At 42.4% G+C, this 15,617-nt stretch overlaps 1 long non-coding RNA gene across 1 annotated transcript; it reads left to right on the forward strand.

Moving 5' to 3' along the window:
* The first annotated feature begins 506 nt into the window (after positions 1–506).
* On the forward strand, positions 507–15,282 carry LOC109309581. Its single transcript, XR_002100981.1, has 3 exons — positions 507–1,004; positions 5,221–5,265; positions 15,191–15,282. It is a non-coding gene; the product is annotated as an uncharacterized LOC109309581 (long non-coding RNA).
* The last annotated feature ends 335 nt before the right edge of the window (positions 15,283–15,617 follow it).

A 15,617-nucleotide genomic window follows, 5' to 3' on the forward strand; every position in this document is an offset into this window, starting at 1 on the left:
TTTCCTGGTTTTTCCAAAAAAAAAAAAAAAAAAAGGTTGGAAGAGAAACAATAACTAAAATACGTTAATATCACTAAAAGACTCTACTTAATTTTTTCTTTTCTGTATCAGCTTGTGTGCCAATTAACTGGGATGTTACAAAATATTATGGTTTATTATGCTGTAGACATAGAGTAGATCCTAAAGACATATGCTGTTCCATTTCAAAGGGTAGAGGCTGGGGGAAGGAAGCCTTCTGCTTACATTTGCTTTAAGAAATATATACAGATAGTGTACCATAACACAGTTTACAGTTCTGCTAGAGAGAAATCTAACCATCCACTGCTCCCATCCTGCCAGACATTGGTGGTATGGGGAACAGGAAAAAGACAATGTACACATTTTAATCTTAAACTAGTAAGTTCAACCGTAGCCCTCAGAGACACAGTTGTTTTAGTCAAACTTAGTGAATTTTTGTATAGATGTTAGTCAGCCTGAATGTTAACGCTGCATTTATATCCTTACCATTTAAGAATGGAATACTTACACTGACAAATTATGTCTGGTATTGGCTAGCATTGATACCAATGCTGTGGAAGGGTCTCAGCATTAAAATGCTGACCTGTGGAGGAATATAATATCCCATCCCACAAGCTGAAGGCACTTTGCCAGAAGTGCTCACTGATATCAGTGGGCACTGCATCCAGGCTTATAAGCGTCCTGCCTCTGTGTGACCTTTTTTCTCCCGCTGTGACACAGCTGGAATAAAAGTGCTCAAGCCAGAACAATCTGAGTTTAAAAAGAGAGAAGTGTGGCTGGATAATCTTCCTGAGGGGCCCTTGGAAACCATGGAATTCATTATTTCTAGGTCTGTCCTCGGAAGAGAAAAGCTGGAAAAAACAAATCCCAAAAGCTCAGACATCAGCAAGGAAACAAAAGAAGCTAAACTATTGACACTCTTGGGCCTTTGTGGAAACCGGAGTGGTGTACAGTAGTCAGATGGAGTACTCAAGCACCAGTGTGTGGTAAGTGATGCTGGCAAATGCCTGGTTGTATATTGCATAATGTGGATTGAGTTATTTGGACGTCATTTTTGATATGCTTATACTTTTGTGTTTCGTCATGTGTCTAAATCTTGTGAACATACTGAGACTGCAAGATGCGTGTATCTCTTACAAGGTAATCCTATCAGATGGGTCTGTAGGTGCAAAGAAGGACATAGCACTCAGTATAGTGCTGTCCTTCTAAAAAAGATTTTCAGTATGCTGCTGTTAACCTACAAGAACAGATATTAAAATTCATCTCATATTTATTGAATTTAAGGATTAATATTTTCACAAGTATGCCAAGGGTTTTTTTTTTTTTTGCAATATCAGATGTTTCAATACATAACATTTTTGTTAAACACTTGTGTTCTATACTAGTCAACCCAAAATTCATGCTTAATCTGATAATTCTAGATAGTTACCAGCCCCCACACCTGTTGCGTTGAATCCTAAGAATTCATTACTCATTGTCTGATTTCCCTAGTGAACTATTAGTGCTAGGTTTTGAACATTGTTTTACAAAGCAGTACCTTTCACATGCTAACTGCTGATGTACTTTGCATGTGCACAAACAGAAGGACATTTTGTCATTTTTCATTCTCCCATGTGGTTTTGACTGTTATAAATATGTTTACAAACATTCTATGACTCTGTTAATATTATAAGATAAATCCAGTTGCACATAAAAATAGCATTATAAACACAGTGTACCTTCTCTACAAGGCCATCTGTTATAAGGTTACTGTCACCTGGCTTCCAGTTGAATTGAGACCGATTATAACATTGTAAACATGCATAATGCTACAAACCAATTGTTTTTGCTATAAACAAAAATCTTACAGTGAGCACATTGTGGCTGAAATTAAAATCACTGATGTTACACACAAGCTTTTTAATAGAGTGGGGTTTTTTGTTTGTTTAGATCATTTGGATTCATCTTTTTTATATTCGAATAACATGCTGTATTTCTTTAAACTTGAATTTAAGATTCAGTTTAACTTTAACATTGCCAGATTTTCTCTCAATTTAAGGGAAAAAAACATCAAAATAAAACATTTACAAAGATGCAGCCTCTGTATGGTACATGTAAGACCTTTTTATTCTTTTTCCTCCTAATACTCAAATTTAAGAAGCCGGCCTTTTTAAAGAAATATTTAATTTTAAAAAGTGTCTCTCTTCTATGCAAATAAATATGATAGTGCTGGTGTGTAAAGAGCAGATGAATAATTCCTTCCACTCTAAGAAGTCAGTTCTATGGTTGTGTTTTTCAGGTAGTTCAGACTAGAAGTCGTGATACTCATCCCTTTTGACCTTGAGCTATAATAATTTTATTTTAAAAGGCTAACTTTCACAGATTTATCTTCTCATTTACTAAAAGTTTCTGCCATATCCAGGTTTGGAATAGTTTTGAATAATTTAAAAGTAGTCTTAGGGGTTTCCAAAATTACTTAGTATCTGGGCAGTTACAGCTATATCCAGCGAGCATTGAAGCAAGTTGAGGATTTGAAGCTGTAGCTTAATTTAGCTTCTGTTTTTATTTTTTAGTGTTGTTTTACATCATATCTATACCTGAAAGATTTTTAAAATAAAGTAAAAATACTAAAGCAACTGATGAACTCCACTGGTAACAAACAGAGGGTGTCTGACTGACAGCTTGGAAATGTACTTCATTAACATTTCATTGTGAAGACAAAAATATCAAATGTGCCTTGGCTGTGATTTGATTATGTTGTCTCAGCCATGGTGGGTTAGGTCAGGACACTGAGGATGGGTGTCCTTCAAGGACATCCTTCAAGTGCTGTGAGAAATGGCATTCATGAATCATTAGGTGGCTCTTCCCCGTGTTTCGGTGGTGAACAGATACTTCAGCAGCTGGTTGGGGTGATCTGTGCTGCAATTAGTACCGTCTTCGAAATAGCCTGTAGAAAAAAGCCCCAATCACTTTTGATCCTGAAAAAGTCCCTGGTACTTTTATCAAAGATCAGGAAATTAAATCTATCGGGTAAGTAAAATCTCTGTCTAAATACCTTCTGTGTTTTTTACTGGATACAACCTTCTTTTTCAACTTTTTGTCATAAATTCTTGACTACCGTTTATAGTGATGCTGAACCCTTATTACTATCCATTCTAGGAGTGACTGCATTTCAGTTTCTTTTTTTTATAGGCCTCAGTTCAGGGAATCACTTAAGCACATGCTTCAGATTTAGTGCATGTGCCATTCCCCAGTACAGAGGCTTTCTGGAATTGGGTCCTTAAGGCCCAATCCAACCCCATTAGAGCCAGCGTAAAGATTGTACTGGGATTTAGTTCAAGCCAAGAACATGGAATGTGCTGCGGAATCCTTCAAGGTTTGAAGTTTGAATTGCATTATATGTATACAAGATACATTCTTTGTTCTATTTTCAAAGTTCAGCTTCAAAGTTCAGGAGTTCAGTTTTCTCCTGGGTGCCAGTAACCAGCTCTCCTGAGTTTCATAGTTAGTAGTTAGTAGGGTCAGAAGGAACCTGAGCAGATCATCGAGTCTGGCCCCTGAGCTATGGCCCTACACTCCCATTTGTTTTCCTCCTGTTCCATATGTACCTAAAGAAGGACTCCTGTTGTCCTGGATTCCCATTGCTAATCTAAGTTCGGTCGCTGCTTTAGCCTGTTTTATCTGTTCCCTGCAAATGTGGGCCATCATGGAATAGTCCTCCTTAGGGCCTTCCCCAAGCTTCCACTGTTTATAAGGCTCTTTCATTTTTCTTAAGAGGACTGTGATTTTCCTGTTTAGCCAAGAGGACTTCCCAGCCCTTCTGCTACCTTTTCTCCACATGGGAATGGACTTCTTTTGTGTTTCAAGGATCATGTTCTTAAGGAACAACCACTCTTTGTGCACACCTTTCGCCTTCAGTCCCTAATCCCACAACTCTTGCCCTATTAGTGACCTAAGCTTTCTGAAATTATCATTTTTGAAGTCCAAGACTTCAGTCCTGCTATCCGATTTGTCTGCCTTACATTGGACAGTGAACATGATGGTTTCATGGCTGCTATCCCCTAGACTTCCCTCTATATTTAAGTCAGTCACCAGGTCATCTTTTTTGGCTAGGACCAAGTCTAGCAGAGCATCACTTTTGGTTGGCCCATGCACCTTCTGAGTCAGGAAGAGCTTCTTGACACAAGTCAGGAAGGCTCGTGACAGACCTATTAGAACATGCATGAGTGTATACCTTCATCTGGAACAAACCAAAAAAGAAAAGCTATGAGTGAGCAATCAGAAAATGATAGAATTTCCACATTTGTTCACAGCTAAGTTGCAAATGCAGCTTTCTTATGAGGAAAAAACAGAAGATGCTACTGAATTCAAAACCCTAGTGTAATTTTTTCTTAACATGAAGATTTTTAGCCTAAAGCAAATATTCATCAGTCTTCTACTGCCATGTCCATTTCCCAGAGAAGCCCAGCTTGCTCATCCTGTTATACTGCTCTGAATTCAGGTTTCTGCTTTCATACCATCGCTGCTGTTTGCTTTGAAAAGGATTATGATTTGCTTATCTGAGGCAAGATGTTGGCCCTGGCATCTGGAGGGATGGAGAGGTCCACACTGTAAGCAGAACCTTCAGGTGGAGTTCCACATGAGTCAATAAATGCAGACAGCACAGCATTGTGCCCAGCCAGTGGTTAGGCAAGAAGCAGGCCCATTTTCCCAGCTTTATCCTATCTCTCCTCACCTACCTTTTGGATAGCTAGCTCTGATAAAGGCATGGGATCAAGGTCTGTTTGAAGGACTGGTAACAACCTTTGTGCTTGTGTACTGGTTAGGTGACACTGGGCACATCTACACATATATTAATGCACTGTATTTACTGAGCATTAAGTTTACTACCTGTGATAACAGGCCCAAACTCAAATGTGCAGTAATCGCTGCTATTGTGGAGGAGCACTGACACCCATCTTTAAGTGACACTAATGCACAGTAGATTAATTCTACTGAGCATTAGTGTATTAGCATGATTTTTGCTGTGGTGTGCTAATGCGCAGTAGAATTACTCCACTGCACTTTTAGTGTCTCCTGTAGGGACAGCCACTCTTCTGCTTTTCTGCCCAGTCTGACATCAGCAGTGAGTCTTCATTACCATCAAAGGCAAAGAAAAGGAAAGGCCTTGTGGAATGCTGCACATTCTGTTTTAAGATCCTCTAACCTTTTTTTATCTTTCAGCTTCTAGAAATTGGTGTGTCTGCTTCAGAGCTGGAAGCCTAGAGGGTAAGAGTAGAGTGCCCTTCTTGGACCACTGTGTTCCAGAGTGTTATTTTGAATGCACACTTTCAAGGTAAATCTAGAAACAGAAAAAAATGTATTCTCATTAGCCACTTGGCAAAGAGATTAGCTAGGGCATGGTAGGTCTTGAAACAACTGACTAATTGTGTAACTGAAGTGAAGTTCTCCTTCGGAGATCTATTCCTTTAGTTAGCTTAAGGTAGTCACAGAGTAGATTTTAAACTAGGGTGGTGATAGATGTCCTGCTGTGATAAGTTGATGTAAGTGCCTCTTCTAACTTTGTCAAATATTTCATCTAAATACCATCAAGATGAATATGAAAAATGAAGGAAAACAATCATGTGCTTTTATTTTTCAAATATAGTAGCCCTGGTATAAAATCTATTTCTAATTAAATAATAATTCATAGCATTTCTATAGCAACTATTAATTACTCATGAGCGAATCTCATTTACAGCAGTAAGATTAAAATATATTCTTCTAATATTTAAAGTCCACAATTCGATTCAAGAGTGTGTGGCTTGGCATGCACATTTAAATGGATTAATACATTCTGTAATATGACAGTGATTATTTTTATGACTATTAATAGAAAGCATTCAGTCTGAAGCTAATGCAGACTACACCCGCAGTACTTGTACTTAATTACAGGCAAATTGCATTTTATAAAAACCAGCCACTCTGCATTATTCGGCAGAAGTCTGCAATAACGTTCTGTGACGATATCGTCAACAGAACTGTACAGTATCTCTGCTGGAACACTGCTTGGTAGGACTCCAAGAAACACCTTCCTGATCAGTTCAAGTTTTCAGGGTTTTTTTGTATTCTTCCCGCATTCCACATGATTCATAGACCTGGCAAGGAACAGCTTTGACAGCTTTCAGTTCACATGTATTGAAGCTGAGGAACCTTGAAACAAAGTCCCATTACAATTTCATCCTATCACTTGTACAAACTTGCATTGGCTCTAAGGGAATTCCTAATGCAGGGCTTAATATTGCTAAGCTTGGCTGTGTTATTTATCTAAACACTGAAATCTGTAGAATTAAGCTAACTTATACCATGTGAGGATCTGACTCAGTGTTTATATGAGGGTCTGGCCAGGATGCAGGTGGCTGAGGCTGTGGATAGGACCTGGGGGACAATATGGAGGTTAGCAGGGCAGGGGCACAGGTTACCAGAGCCAAAAGGAGCAATCCAAAAGACATAGCCTGAGATGTAAGCCAAGGTCAGAAACCAGGGGCTAGAGAACGAGTGGTGAGTTCTAGGGAAAATCCAAGATCAGTGTCAAGGAAGCCAAGCTGAGTCAGAATACCAGAAAAACCAGAGAGAGCAGAACCAGTGCCGGAATTTAGGAGAGACAAAAGAGGAGGGTCAGAAAAGGTTAAAGGCAGGTCAGAAGTCAGGAGAACCAGGGAGAGCTGTGAACGCAAGGCTTGCCAGAACAGACTGAGGCTGTGTGAAGGTGTGCCTGCTGCAATCTATCATCTGGGGTTCCACAAAGAGACCGCGGGTAATGGCAGTGGGCCGAGAGGTGGTGCACCACCATTGTTGGGCCAGGTTGCCTGGCTCTGAGTCAGGGCTTCTGGCCAGGGGTAGGGCTTCTGTGACAAAAGAAGTGATATGAAAAGGTTAATGACTTTAGGAAGTTTGAAAACCACTGCTTTACAGAATTGGGACCTGAGCCTGGAATTACTATGAGTCCTCGTCTTGAAGCAATAATGAACAAAAGTAGTCTCATATGTTCTCATTGTATTGTACTCACTGAAGTAATTGAAAAGCATAAAAGCATCTTCCATAAATGAAGGTTGTAACCTTGAGCCCTAAGAGTCCTTAAAAAACACATAGGCTTCATTTATTGTTTATCCCTCTTGTTTAACTTTCAAATTATTTACATACTTCCCTTGGTTTCCACAATATCCCATTGTGATGGCATCTAACTCCTGCTCTTTTAAAATATGTATATTTTTGATGGAGTATTTTCATAACTTGAGTAGTATCTTGCAGCATAGTGAACTAGGTGAGGTACAGACATGCCAGACTCTTTCTCTAAGTACAGAAATCAAGAGATGATGCTGGACAAGTCCTCAAATACCTGGCCAGCTTTCAGTTTGTACTAATAATGGACCATTGCTTTAATAATGTATATAATAATATACATTTACACTAATGTATGTTAAGAATATACTTTAATAATAATCCACTTCTGCAGAGTGTGTATACGGTGCAACCAGAGCTGTGAGCACAGCAATCTGGGGAGGATTTGAATAAGCCACCACCATACAGCTTTCTCCTCACAAAAAATGTAAGCATATTTCATCTTGCATATTTCACAAGTAGTTAAAGTGGGAGGATGGGATCCTGGGATCCTATTCTTTGTAGGTTCTCTGTAGGATATCCGTAGGATCCCAAGGCAAGAAGCTTTTTCTCCAGAGAAATGCAATGTGTGTTTTTCTCTCATGATAAAACTTTCAAAGAATAGTGATCCAGACTAATTTGTTATATTGTCTTGATCATTTTAGAAAAGTTCCAGTGGCAGTTGTTCCTCTGAACTTGCTGTCAACCTCCACACACACACACTGAATTAAAGTAGCCATTTTATGGAAAACATATTAATCAAGTGAGAAGTTGAGAATGAATAATGATTTTTGTTCTGAATCACAATGGATCTATATGGCAGCAATAAATAAAGCAGAATAGCTTGCAAAATCATTCAGCATTTCATGTCAGACTTCTCATAGATGGCAGGAAACACAGTTCATATGAAAAACTGCTTGGGAGTATATCTGAGAGCATGGTTTTAGAGCACTTAATAGTTGGACAAATCTGTCCACAAATCTGATTTTTTTATTAGTGTATTGTGCACACTTGTCTGCTTGACTTGCAAAGGTTCTATCCAGGGTCTTGTGCTGTAAAACCAAGAATTGTTTTACTATGCAGGACTGTGCCTTTGCAAATTTTACATTCAGTTTTAGTGAAGCTGGAATTAAAGAGCTTGTATTTGAAGAATAATAAAGAACTTTCTTTCAGATCTTTTTTAGCTAATATCCTTCCTGTACAAGTTTAAAAGTTGTCACCAAATATTCTACATCTGATCCTGATCTCATTTCCATGTATTTTAGACCAACATACTACCAATGACTTCTATATGACATACCTATTTAACATCTGTGTATGTTTGTCAGTATTTAAGTACTGTTAAAAAGACACCAGGCCACATCTGCATGTATGCATACATGTGCAACTGGTGCATGAATATATGTATATGTGTATGCACAACATGTTTATATGTGTAGGTATATCTATTGCTATATATGATAATCTTTGTTTAAAATAATAATTTAAATAAATTCATTAAAAAGGACCTCACAATACCACACTTTGCAAGTACCTCAACCTGGGGTGTTGCCATTTCTTATATGCTAGACTTTCACCTTCCTATTTAAATCCAATTACATTGACACACACTTTTGCCTTATTGCTCATGCAATTCATAGTGTGTGGACAGTAGCTCTGAGTCACTTAACATAGAGATTAGGCAGCATTCATGACACTCTAAGACAGTTCAACCCTGACTCAAAGCCCATTGACCACAAAGTGAATGTTTGGAGCAGGCCCCAAATGAAGCATGGTAAAGAAATACGACAGTTACAATCAGCTTAATCAAAGAAATAAACAAAGGTTCTTAAATCAAAGCTGAGGCTGTACCAGTAATTATACTGAGCATGATTTTGTACCTTGGCATGCCAAGCCAGTTCTTATGTGCAGACAACAGTAGCAAAGTTGTGATCTAGACATAGGAGCTTTAAATCTGGGAGAGTGTAAGAGCAGTTATAATAATGAACTTTTTTTGGCTGAGATGGTCTAGTTCAGGATTTCCTAATGTGAAAAGAACTTTCTGTCTTGGCTTTAGTAGAGGCAAACTGCCTTAGAAAGGGGAGAATATGTTTTGTGCTCTATCAGCCTGACAAATGGAGTGTCACTCTGAGGTCTCATTCTGCACCATGGCACTACATGACAGTTGCTTTTGTTATATGGAAGAAATATGGCTGCTATCACTAGTGAAGCACATGATGCGAGTGGCTGAGGGTTATTACTCTAGTAATGGGAGAACAAGGGGTGATCATTATTTCCAAGCCTGCAAAACTTCAGCACCATTGTGTTCAGAAAGGGAACCTGTCACTGCCCTATGCATCAGCAAATGCAATCACCTCTGTTAATTTATAGCTGTGGCTGTCCCTAGAGAGACTGATGGGCCTGATCCATTGCCCACAGGACTTTCCATTGACCTCTGCAGGATTCAGATTAGGCCTTTGATTCTTCAACTAAAAGAGATGTTTTATATCTAAAGGGATCTTTTCCCCTCACACCACATGCTAGCACTGAAATAACTTTGTCTTTTGCCCAGATGGGTATACCTTGGTGAATTATGATGGGAAAGGGAGCAAGCTCCTTTTGCAGCTGCTGGCTATCATCTCTCCTAAAAGCTGGCTTCCCCATAGCCTATAGATTTGCAATACAATATCTTTCCTCCTTGCTAAATGTTATAGTCAAGCTCTGCAAAGCCCTGGTTGTAGTTAAGGCCAAATAGTTCATTATGCGACGGCAGCAGTAAGGCCAATAAAAAGGTATTCTGTAATGGTAACCTGAAGCCCAGACGCAGCTAATTTGTTTCAAAAGCACAGACAAGTTAATTCTCCAGATTTATACACCCTGAAAGCCCCAGCACCTGTTGCAGGACTTTTTGAGTCAGAGGAGATGACACTCCAATGACTCCTGTTGTCTTTAAATACTCTCAGCAATGACAAGAATCACTTGGTTGGAGAAAATAGTTGAAAATGCAAACCTATGTTTGGTATTTCAAAGCATGTCTTAGTTTGGGGACTCCTCCCTCCCCACCGTTTCTTCAGGCTGGCTAAATTCCCAGTGTTTTCACAACCAGTTCAAGTCTGTAAGAGTTCTGCTTGCTTCAAGACAGTAGCATTTGCCCCTTAAATGCATTTGCTTGTTCAATTTCTGTGTGGGTTGGTGTTAGCTGGAGGCAATTCCAGTTCACAATTGTATCTGATTTAGGAATCACTTTTCAGACCCAGATTCTTGTATATATGCAGTCAAAACAGAATCTTACGATAGAAGATTCATATGTTGAACAACTCATGTCCTTAAATCATGCCAGTTTATTCTCTTATCTTCTTAATTGGGCAACATTAAAGGAATCAAGATTAACCATTAATAATTAAGTCAAAATCTCCTTTTGCTTCTTTCCTGTTGGCTTAAATCAAATGTAACTGCATTAATTCTGATCTTGCAAACTCTGCTGTGCTTGCACCACAGGAGAAATTGCTGGATGTAATCTAAAAGGCTGGTGTAAAACTGCTTGAGACCACTTCAAGATGCTGCTTAGTTTTCTGTAAACAGATGGGCAGTGTTGTGTGGTAGATTTCCTATCCCATCCTCTGCTATTCTGCACCATCCACTGGAGATGTGTTATGTCCTAAGCAGAGCAAGACCCGGATCAGGGATGTGAGGGGCAAAGGCAGGCTGTTCAGGGAGGGGATTTACACAGGGATTTGCAGTTCCCCTTCCTTAAAGCATCAGCAGCTGCAGCAAGGGGGGAAGGTGCGCTAGGAAGGCTGTGGAACTTGATCCACTCTCTTGCATCTTTTAAAGACAGAGCTCTGTGCACCTGACCTTCAAAGGGGCCCAAGGTCTGAGGGGTGCTCTTCAGCAAGCAGGAGGCCCAGTTTGCAATCAGCTGGTCAGAACTATTTGGTATGCTTTCTGAACTCTCTAAAAAGGCTTTAAATAGCCAGGGCAATAAGGCTGCTCTTTAAGTTTATTATTGCTATTTTTTTTCAGAACCATGCATGTACAGACAGAGAGACAGACAGAGCAGAGACATAGATGAACAGAATGCTGGGTAGGTGACAGAGACAAGTGAGAAAGAAGTAAGCAGATAGCTAGAAAGACAACTAAGCAATTAGACAGAGGCTCTGTCATTATTAGTTATTTTATTGGTTATGCTGCTGCTGGATAATGCTTAGGCACTGACCAAGAGCAGTCCCCATGGTGCTAGGTGCTGCACATACAAGACTCTATGCTGATTGGCAACTATGGTCTTCTACTAACCATACATTAATATTTTGGAAAACTCTAAAGTAATAATAACTATCTGCCACCACACAGCTTCTGATAGTTTAAACTAAATTCTTTCTAAAACCACCAGCTCTTCCCATATTTAACAAATGCTGGTCATGAGTCAGGAAGCATATTACCAGGCTAGAGGACTGTGGTCTGTTTGAGAGGATATGTCCAATCTAGTGAGATGCTTGCCCTTCTTGCCAGATGTTGCATGTCTCAGCACTCAGGCTTTGGTAGGGAGGGAATCTTGTATTGACAACTTCTGTCAGGAGTCAATAAGCTGTCATTCAGTCGCCAATAGCCCCAAACAGGTGTTTGCTGTCAATAGGAAAGTCTCCCAGGCTTTGCTTATTGACAGCTCCCATGTCACTACTTAGTGTTTCCATTGACAGGTGTTTCTCTCTATAACCAGACAACAGGTGTTTCCTTGTGTATCCTGCCAAGCGCAAGGGGATCACAGTGGAAAACAAAGCCCATTTGCTGAAACTGATGAGTGTAATTAAGGGCTGGAAAAGCCTGCAGGAGGGGGTAGGAAGAGTAAGTAAGGGAAATTATAGGCAGCAAATCACTGGGTAGCAAACGTAGTTTGAAAGGTGGAAGAAAAAGAGCCACAAGCCTTCTCTGTTTTTTTTTTTAAATCAGCATCCAGCTAAGGGGCTGGGGCAAAGAAGGAAAAGGGAATTTTTGCTTGTTTGTTTTTAATAGATCAGGATTGTTTCAATCTCTTTTCAGAGACCCTGTCATCAGCTGTCTTTGTGTAACACCAGAAACCATGCTGAGCACAAGACTTCTCTGAGATGATATCCAGCCTGATCATGACAAGGGAGGGATATGGGGCTTGGTTCTTTTATCGGCTTCAGTGGGGCTAAACTATGTAGCTTTTATTTATTCTAGCAGTTATGGGAGTTCCAATCTGGTTCCCGCAGAAATTAGTACGAGCCTTACAACTGACAGCAGCATAAATGTGTATGAAAGCAACTCCATTTGCCTTGAGAATCCTTGCAGGCAGAGCTGGATGCCATGGAGCAAACCCAGAGATTTTTTTTTTTTTTCCTGCTGCTAAAACTGATCATTGCAGGAAGCAAATCCTAGCTTTGCTGGGGCACTGGCTTCTTTAACATTAGTGGGAAATTTTAGATCTCAGCCCTGCTCCTTTGTACCTTTCTTCTCTTAAGAGCATAAAGTTTACTAAATCTTAGAACTGAAATGAAAATAGGCTTTGTGTGTGTGTGTGTGTGTGTGTGTGTGTGTGTGTGCATGCACAGATGCTTTGTGAGACTGGTTTTCACCAGAGATGACAAACGCAGTGTAGAGTAGGGGAGAAAAAAATAGTGAAGTGTTATAACAAACCACCCATGGTACAGAGGCATGCTGGAGCCATAAATATTTGCTGGGTATCAGGCCAGACTCTTTGACTACCTCTTCCCATACTCACAATGTGCCTGTGGAGCCCCAAAGGAGTGGGCAGGTCAATTACTCCTTCAAGCCCCAGGTCGAGTTTTGGTGGGTGAAAACCAGCAAGGCTCCATCCTGTGAAGGCTGTGGCACTATGCTGCTTTAAATCAGAGGAAGATCTGGCCCTGAGGCAGCACTAATCCATGGGCAGTACCCGTGTATCTTACAATCTGCTTCAGCCCCCTGTCCAGACCCCCAAGCCCTATCCCAGCCACCACCAACAGACCTGTGCACACCAATGTAAGAGAGCAGGGAGTTTTTCCTTCTTGCTCTGTGAAACACTGCTACTCCTGTCTGCACCCCTCTGTACTTCCAGCAGGTAGATGAGCAACTGGGTCCTACCTCTTTTCATGGGAGGAGAAAATGAGTGCTTTGATTGTGTGTGTACCTGGGCTATGTACATGAAGCTGACCACCAGGGAGGTTCCAGCTTGTGGGACTGCTAGGCCTGGCAGGCTCTAGGCTCCAGTACCTCCTGCTCTGGCTGGTGCATGCGGCACTGATGCCTTCACCTACCAACTGGCCCGGTAGGAAGTGTTTGAGGCCAGACAGTACCTCAGAGCCAGGTGCTGGGGAAGCCAGGCCAGAGGCAGGCAATTCTACCCTTAAAGGGGTGTTAAGTATGTCCAGCCAGCAGAGCCAGATGCAGGCATGGGTGAACCGGACGGCTGCCTGGGGCCTGGACAGAAAGGGGGTGAAAATGTTTTTTTTTTTCCCTGTTGTCCAATTATTATTATCATTATCTCTGGTGAAGTGGGGCCTGATACTGAAAGTTTGCTAGTGCTGCCAGGAGTCTATATATGGTACTGCCAGCCAGGGGTGTGCCAGGGAGCATGGGCAATGCCCAAAGCAAGGCACAGAGCAGATGGCAGGAGGATACCTGCTAGATATCAGATACTGGCTGGGAGACAGAGTGGGAAGGACTGGGTTCTCTTCTCTCTCCAGCCCAGCCCAGGAAGGAAGGAAGGGCTGCCTCTCTCACTGGGTGCAGTGCTCAGGGAGCTCCCAGGAGCCAGCCTTGGAGAGCAGGAGGGAGGTGTGGTCCTGAGCAGTGGGGGTTGCCTCTCCATGCTAAGCCCATTGCCCCTCCTAGCTGTTTCCTGCTGCTAGCCCAAGGCCAGGCCAGCTGCACACGAGTGGGACCAGTGGGGTCCCTGTCCCCATCACCTCAGGGCCTCATCTAGCCCATTCCCCACCTCTACCAAGGCAGGATCCCCCTGCCTGCACCATCTCAGCCAGCAATAGATGGGGGCTGAAGGGTGGGAGTCAAAGCCCATTCCCCAGCTGCATTTTCTTCTCTTCCAGCGGGTTTCAGGCTGCTTTCGTGGAGCGGCCGGACCTGCCTCTGCACTGGCAGACAGGGAGGGGCTAGCCTGGGAGTGTGGGCCTATGCAGATAGTACTGGATGTGTATATGTGCCGGTCTGTGCATCTGCATACGTGTTCACATATACCGGTGTGCCCGTATATCTGTAGGGGTGTGCGGACTGGTGTGTGCATGCATATCTCTGCACATGTGTATCTGTGCTTCTACACATATGCAATATATATATGTGTATGTATAAATATCCATACACACATTTCCCCATGATCTCTACCTACCAACAGATAAACATATCCCCAGGACCTCCTGATCCAAAACTACACCCTGCCACACACATGTGTATGTGTGTGTGTATTGGAGCTGTGGACAAGCATATACACACAAAGAAGCATACAGACACATGTATATAGGGGTGTGTGTATATATACACACACGCATATTCATATATATAGTGCATGTATATATATGTGTGTCTATGTATATATACACATACACGTATAATGCATGCATGAAGAAGCACAGATGCACATCTATGCACACTCATATTGCATGTGTGAAGCATAGGCATAAGTATACACACACAAATATATATAGTATGTGTGAAGCACACGCACATGGGTACATCGATGTGTTTGTGTACACAGACTGTACATACTTTGGTATGCAGGTATGTGCAAACATGTATACATGCAGAGATATACATCTATTTCTGTATCTCCATCTACCCACAAATGTGCCTGGGCGTGTCTACACATAAATGCATAGGTATCTCCAGACAAGGTTCTTTGCGTGAATCTGACATCTTTTATTAGACCAACTTAAATATCTCCAGGCACGTGGGTGATGTGCATACAGCGCCCGCCTTCCCTACACACAGCCCTGCATTAGGCAGTAAAAGCGGGTGCCGTGCACAGACGCTATAGCCGTGCTGTCGGCGGAGGTACCGGGCAGGGAGCCTCGCACAAAACTCCCACTCCTGTCTCCTGCCGTAGTTCACGCCTCAACTCCCACGGATGAGCGCGGGCACCAGAAGCGCCGGATCGATCGGGCTAGTAAAAGCGATCACATCTACACACACATCTGCCCGAAGACCCTGCCTGCCTCTGTCGCACGCCCACCAGCCCGGGCTGAGCCCGGCGCTCGCGGGGCCGCACCGCGCACACGCAGCCCCTCCGAGGAGCAGGCGGCAAGGCCAAGCTCTGCTTCTCCTGGAGGTCCGGCTCTGCCCTGCGCTTGTCCTTCAGGGCGGCGGCGGGAGGGCTTCCAAGGGGCAGGCGCCGCGTCTCCGCGAGGCGGCCTGCAGGGGTGCCGGGCACGGCCGGGCTGCGAGGAGCATCCTCCCGCGCCGCGCCTGCACCTGCTCTCCGCCCGCCGGCCGACGAGCCCTCCGGAGACACCGGCGGCGGCGGCGGCGGGAGC

Source organism: Crocodylus porosus, unplaced genomic scaffold (genome assembly GCF_001723895.1).
Source record: "Crocodylus porosus isolate Cpor-Errol unplaced genomic scaffold, CroPor_comp1, whole genome shotgun sequence".
NCBI lineage: Eukaryota > Metazoa > Chordata > Crocodylia > Crocodylidae > Crocodylus > Crocodylus porosus.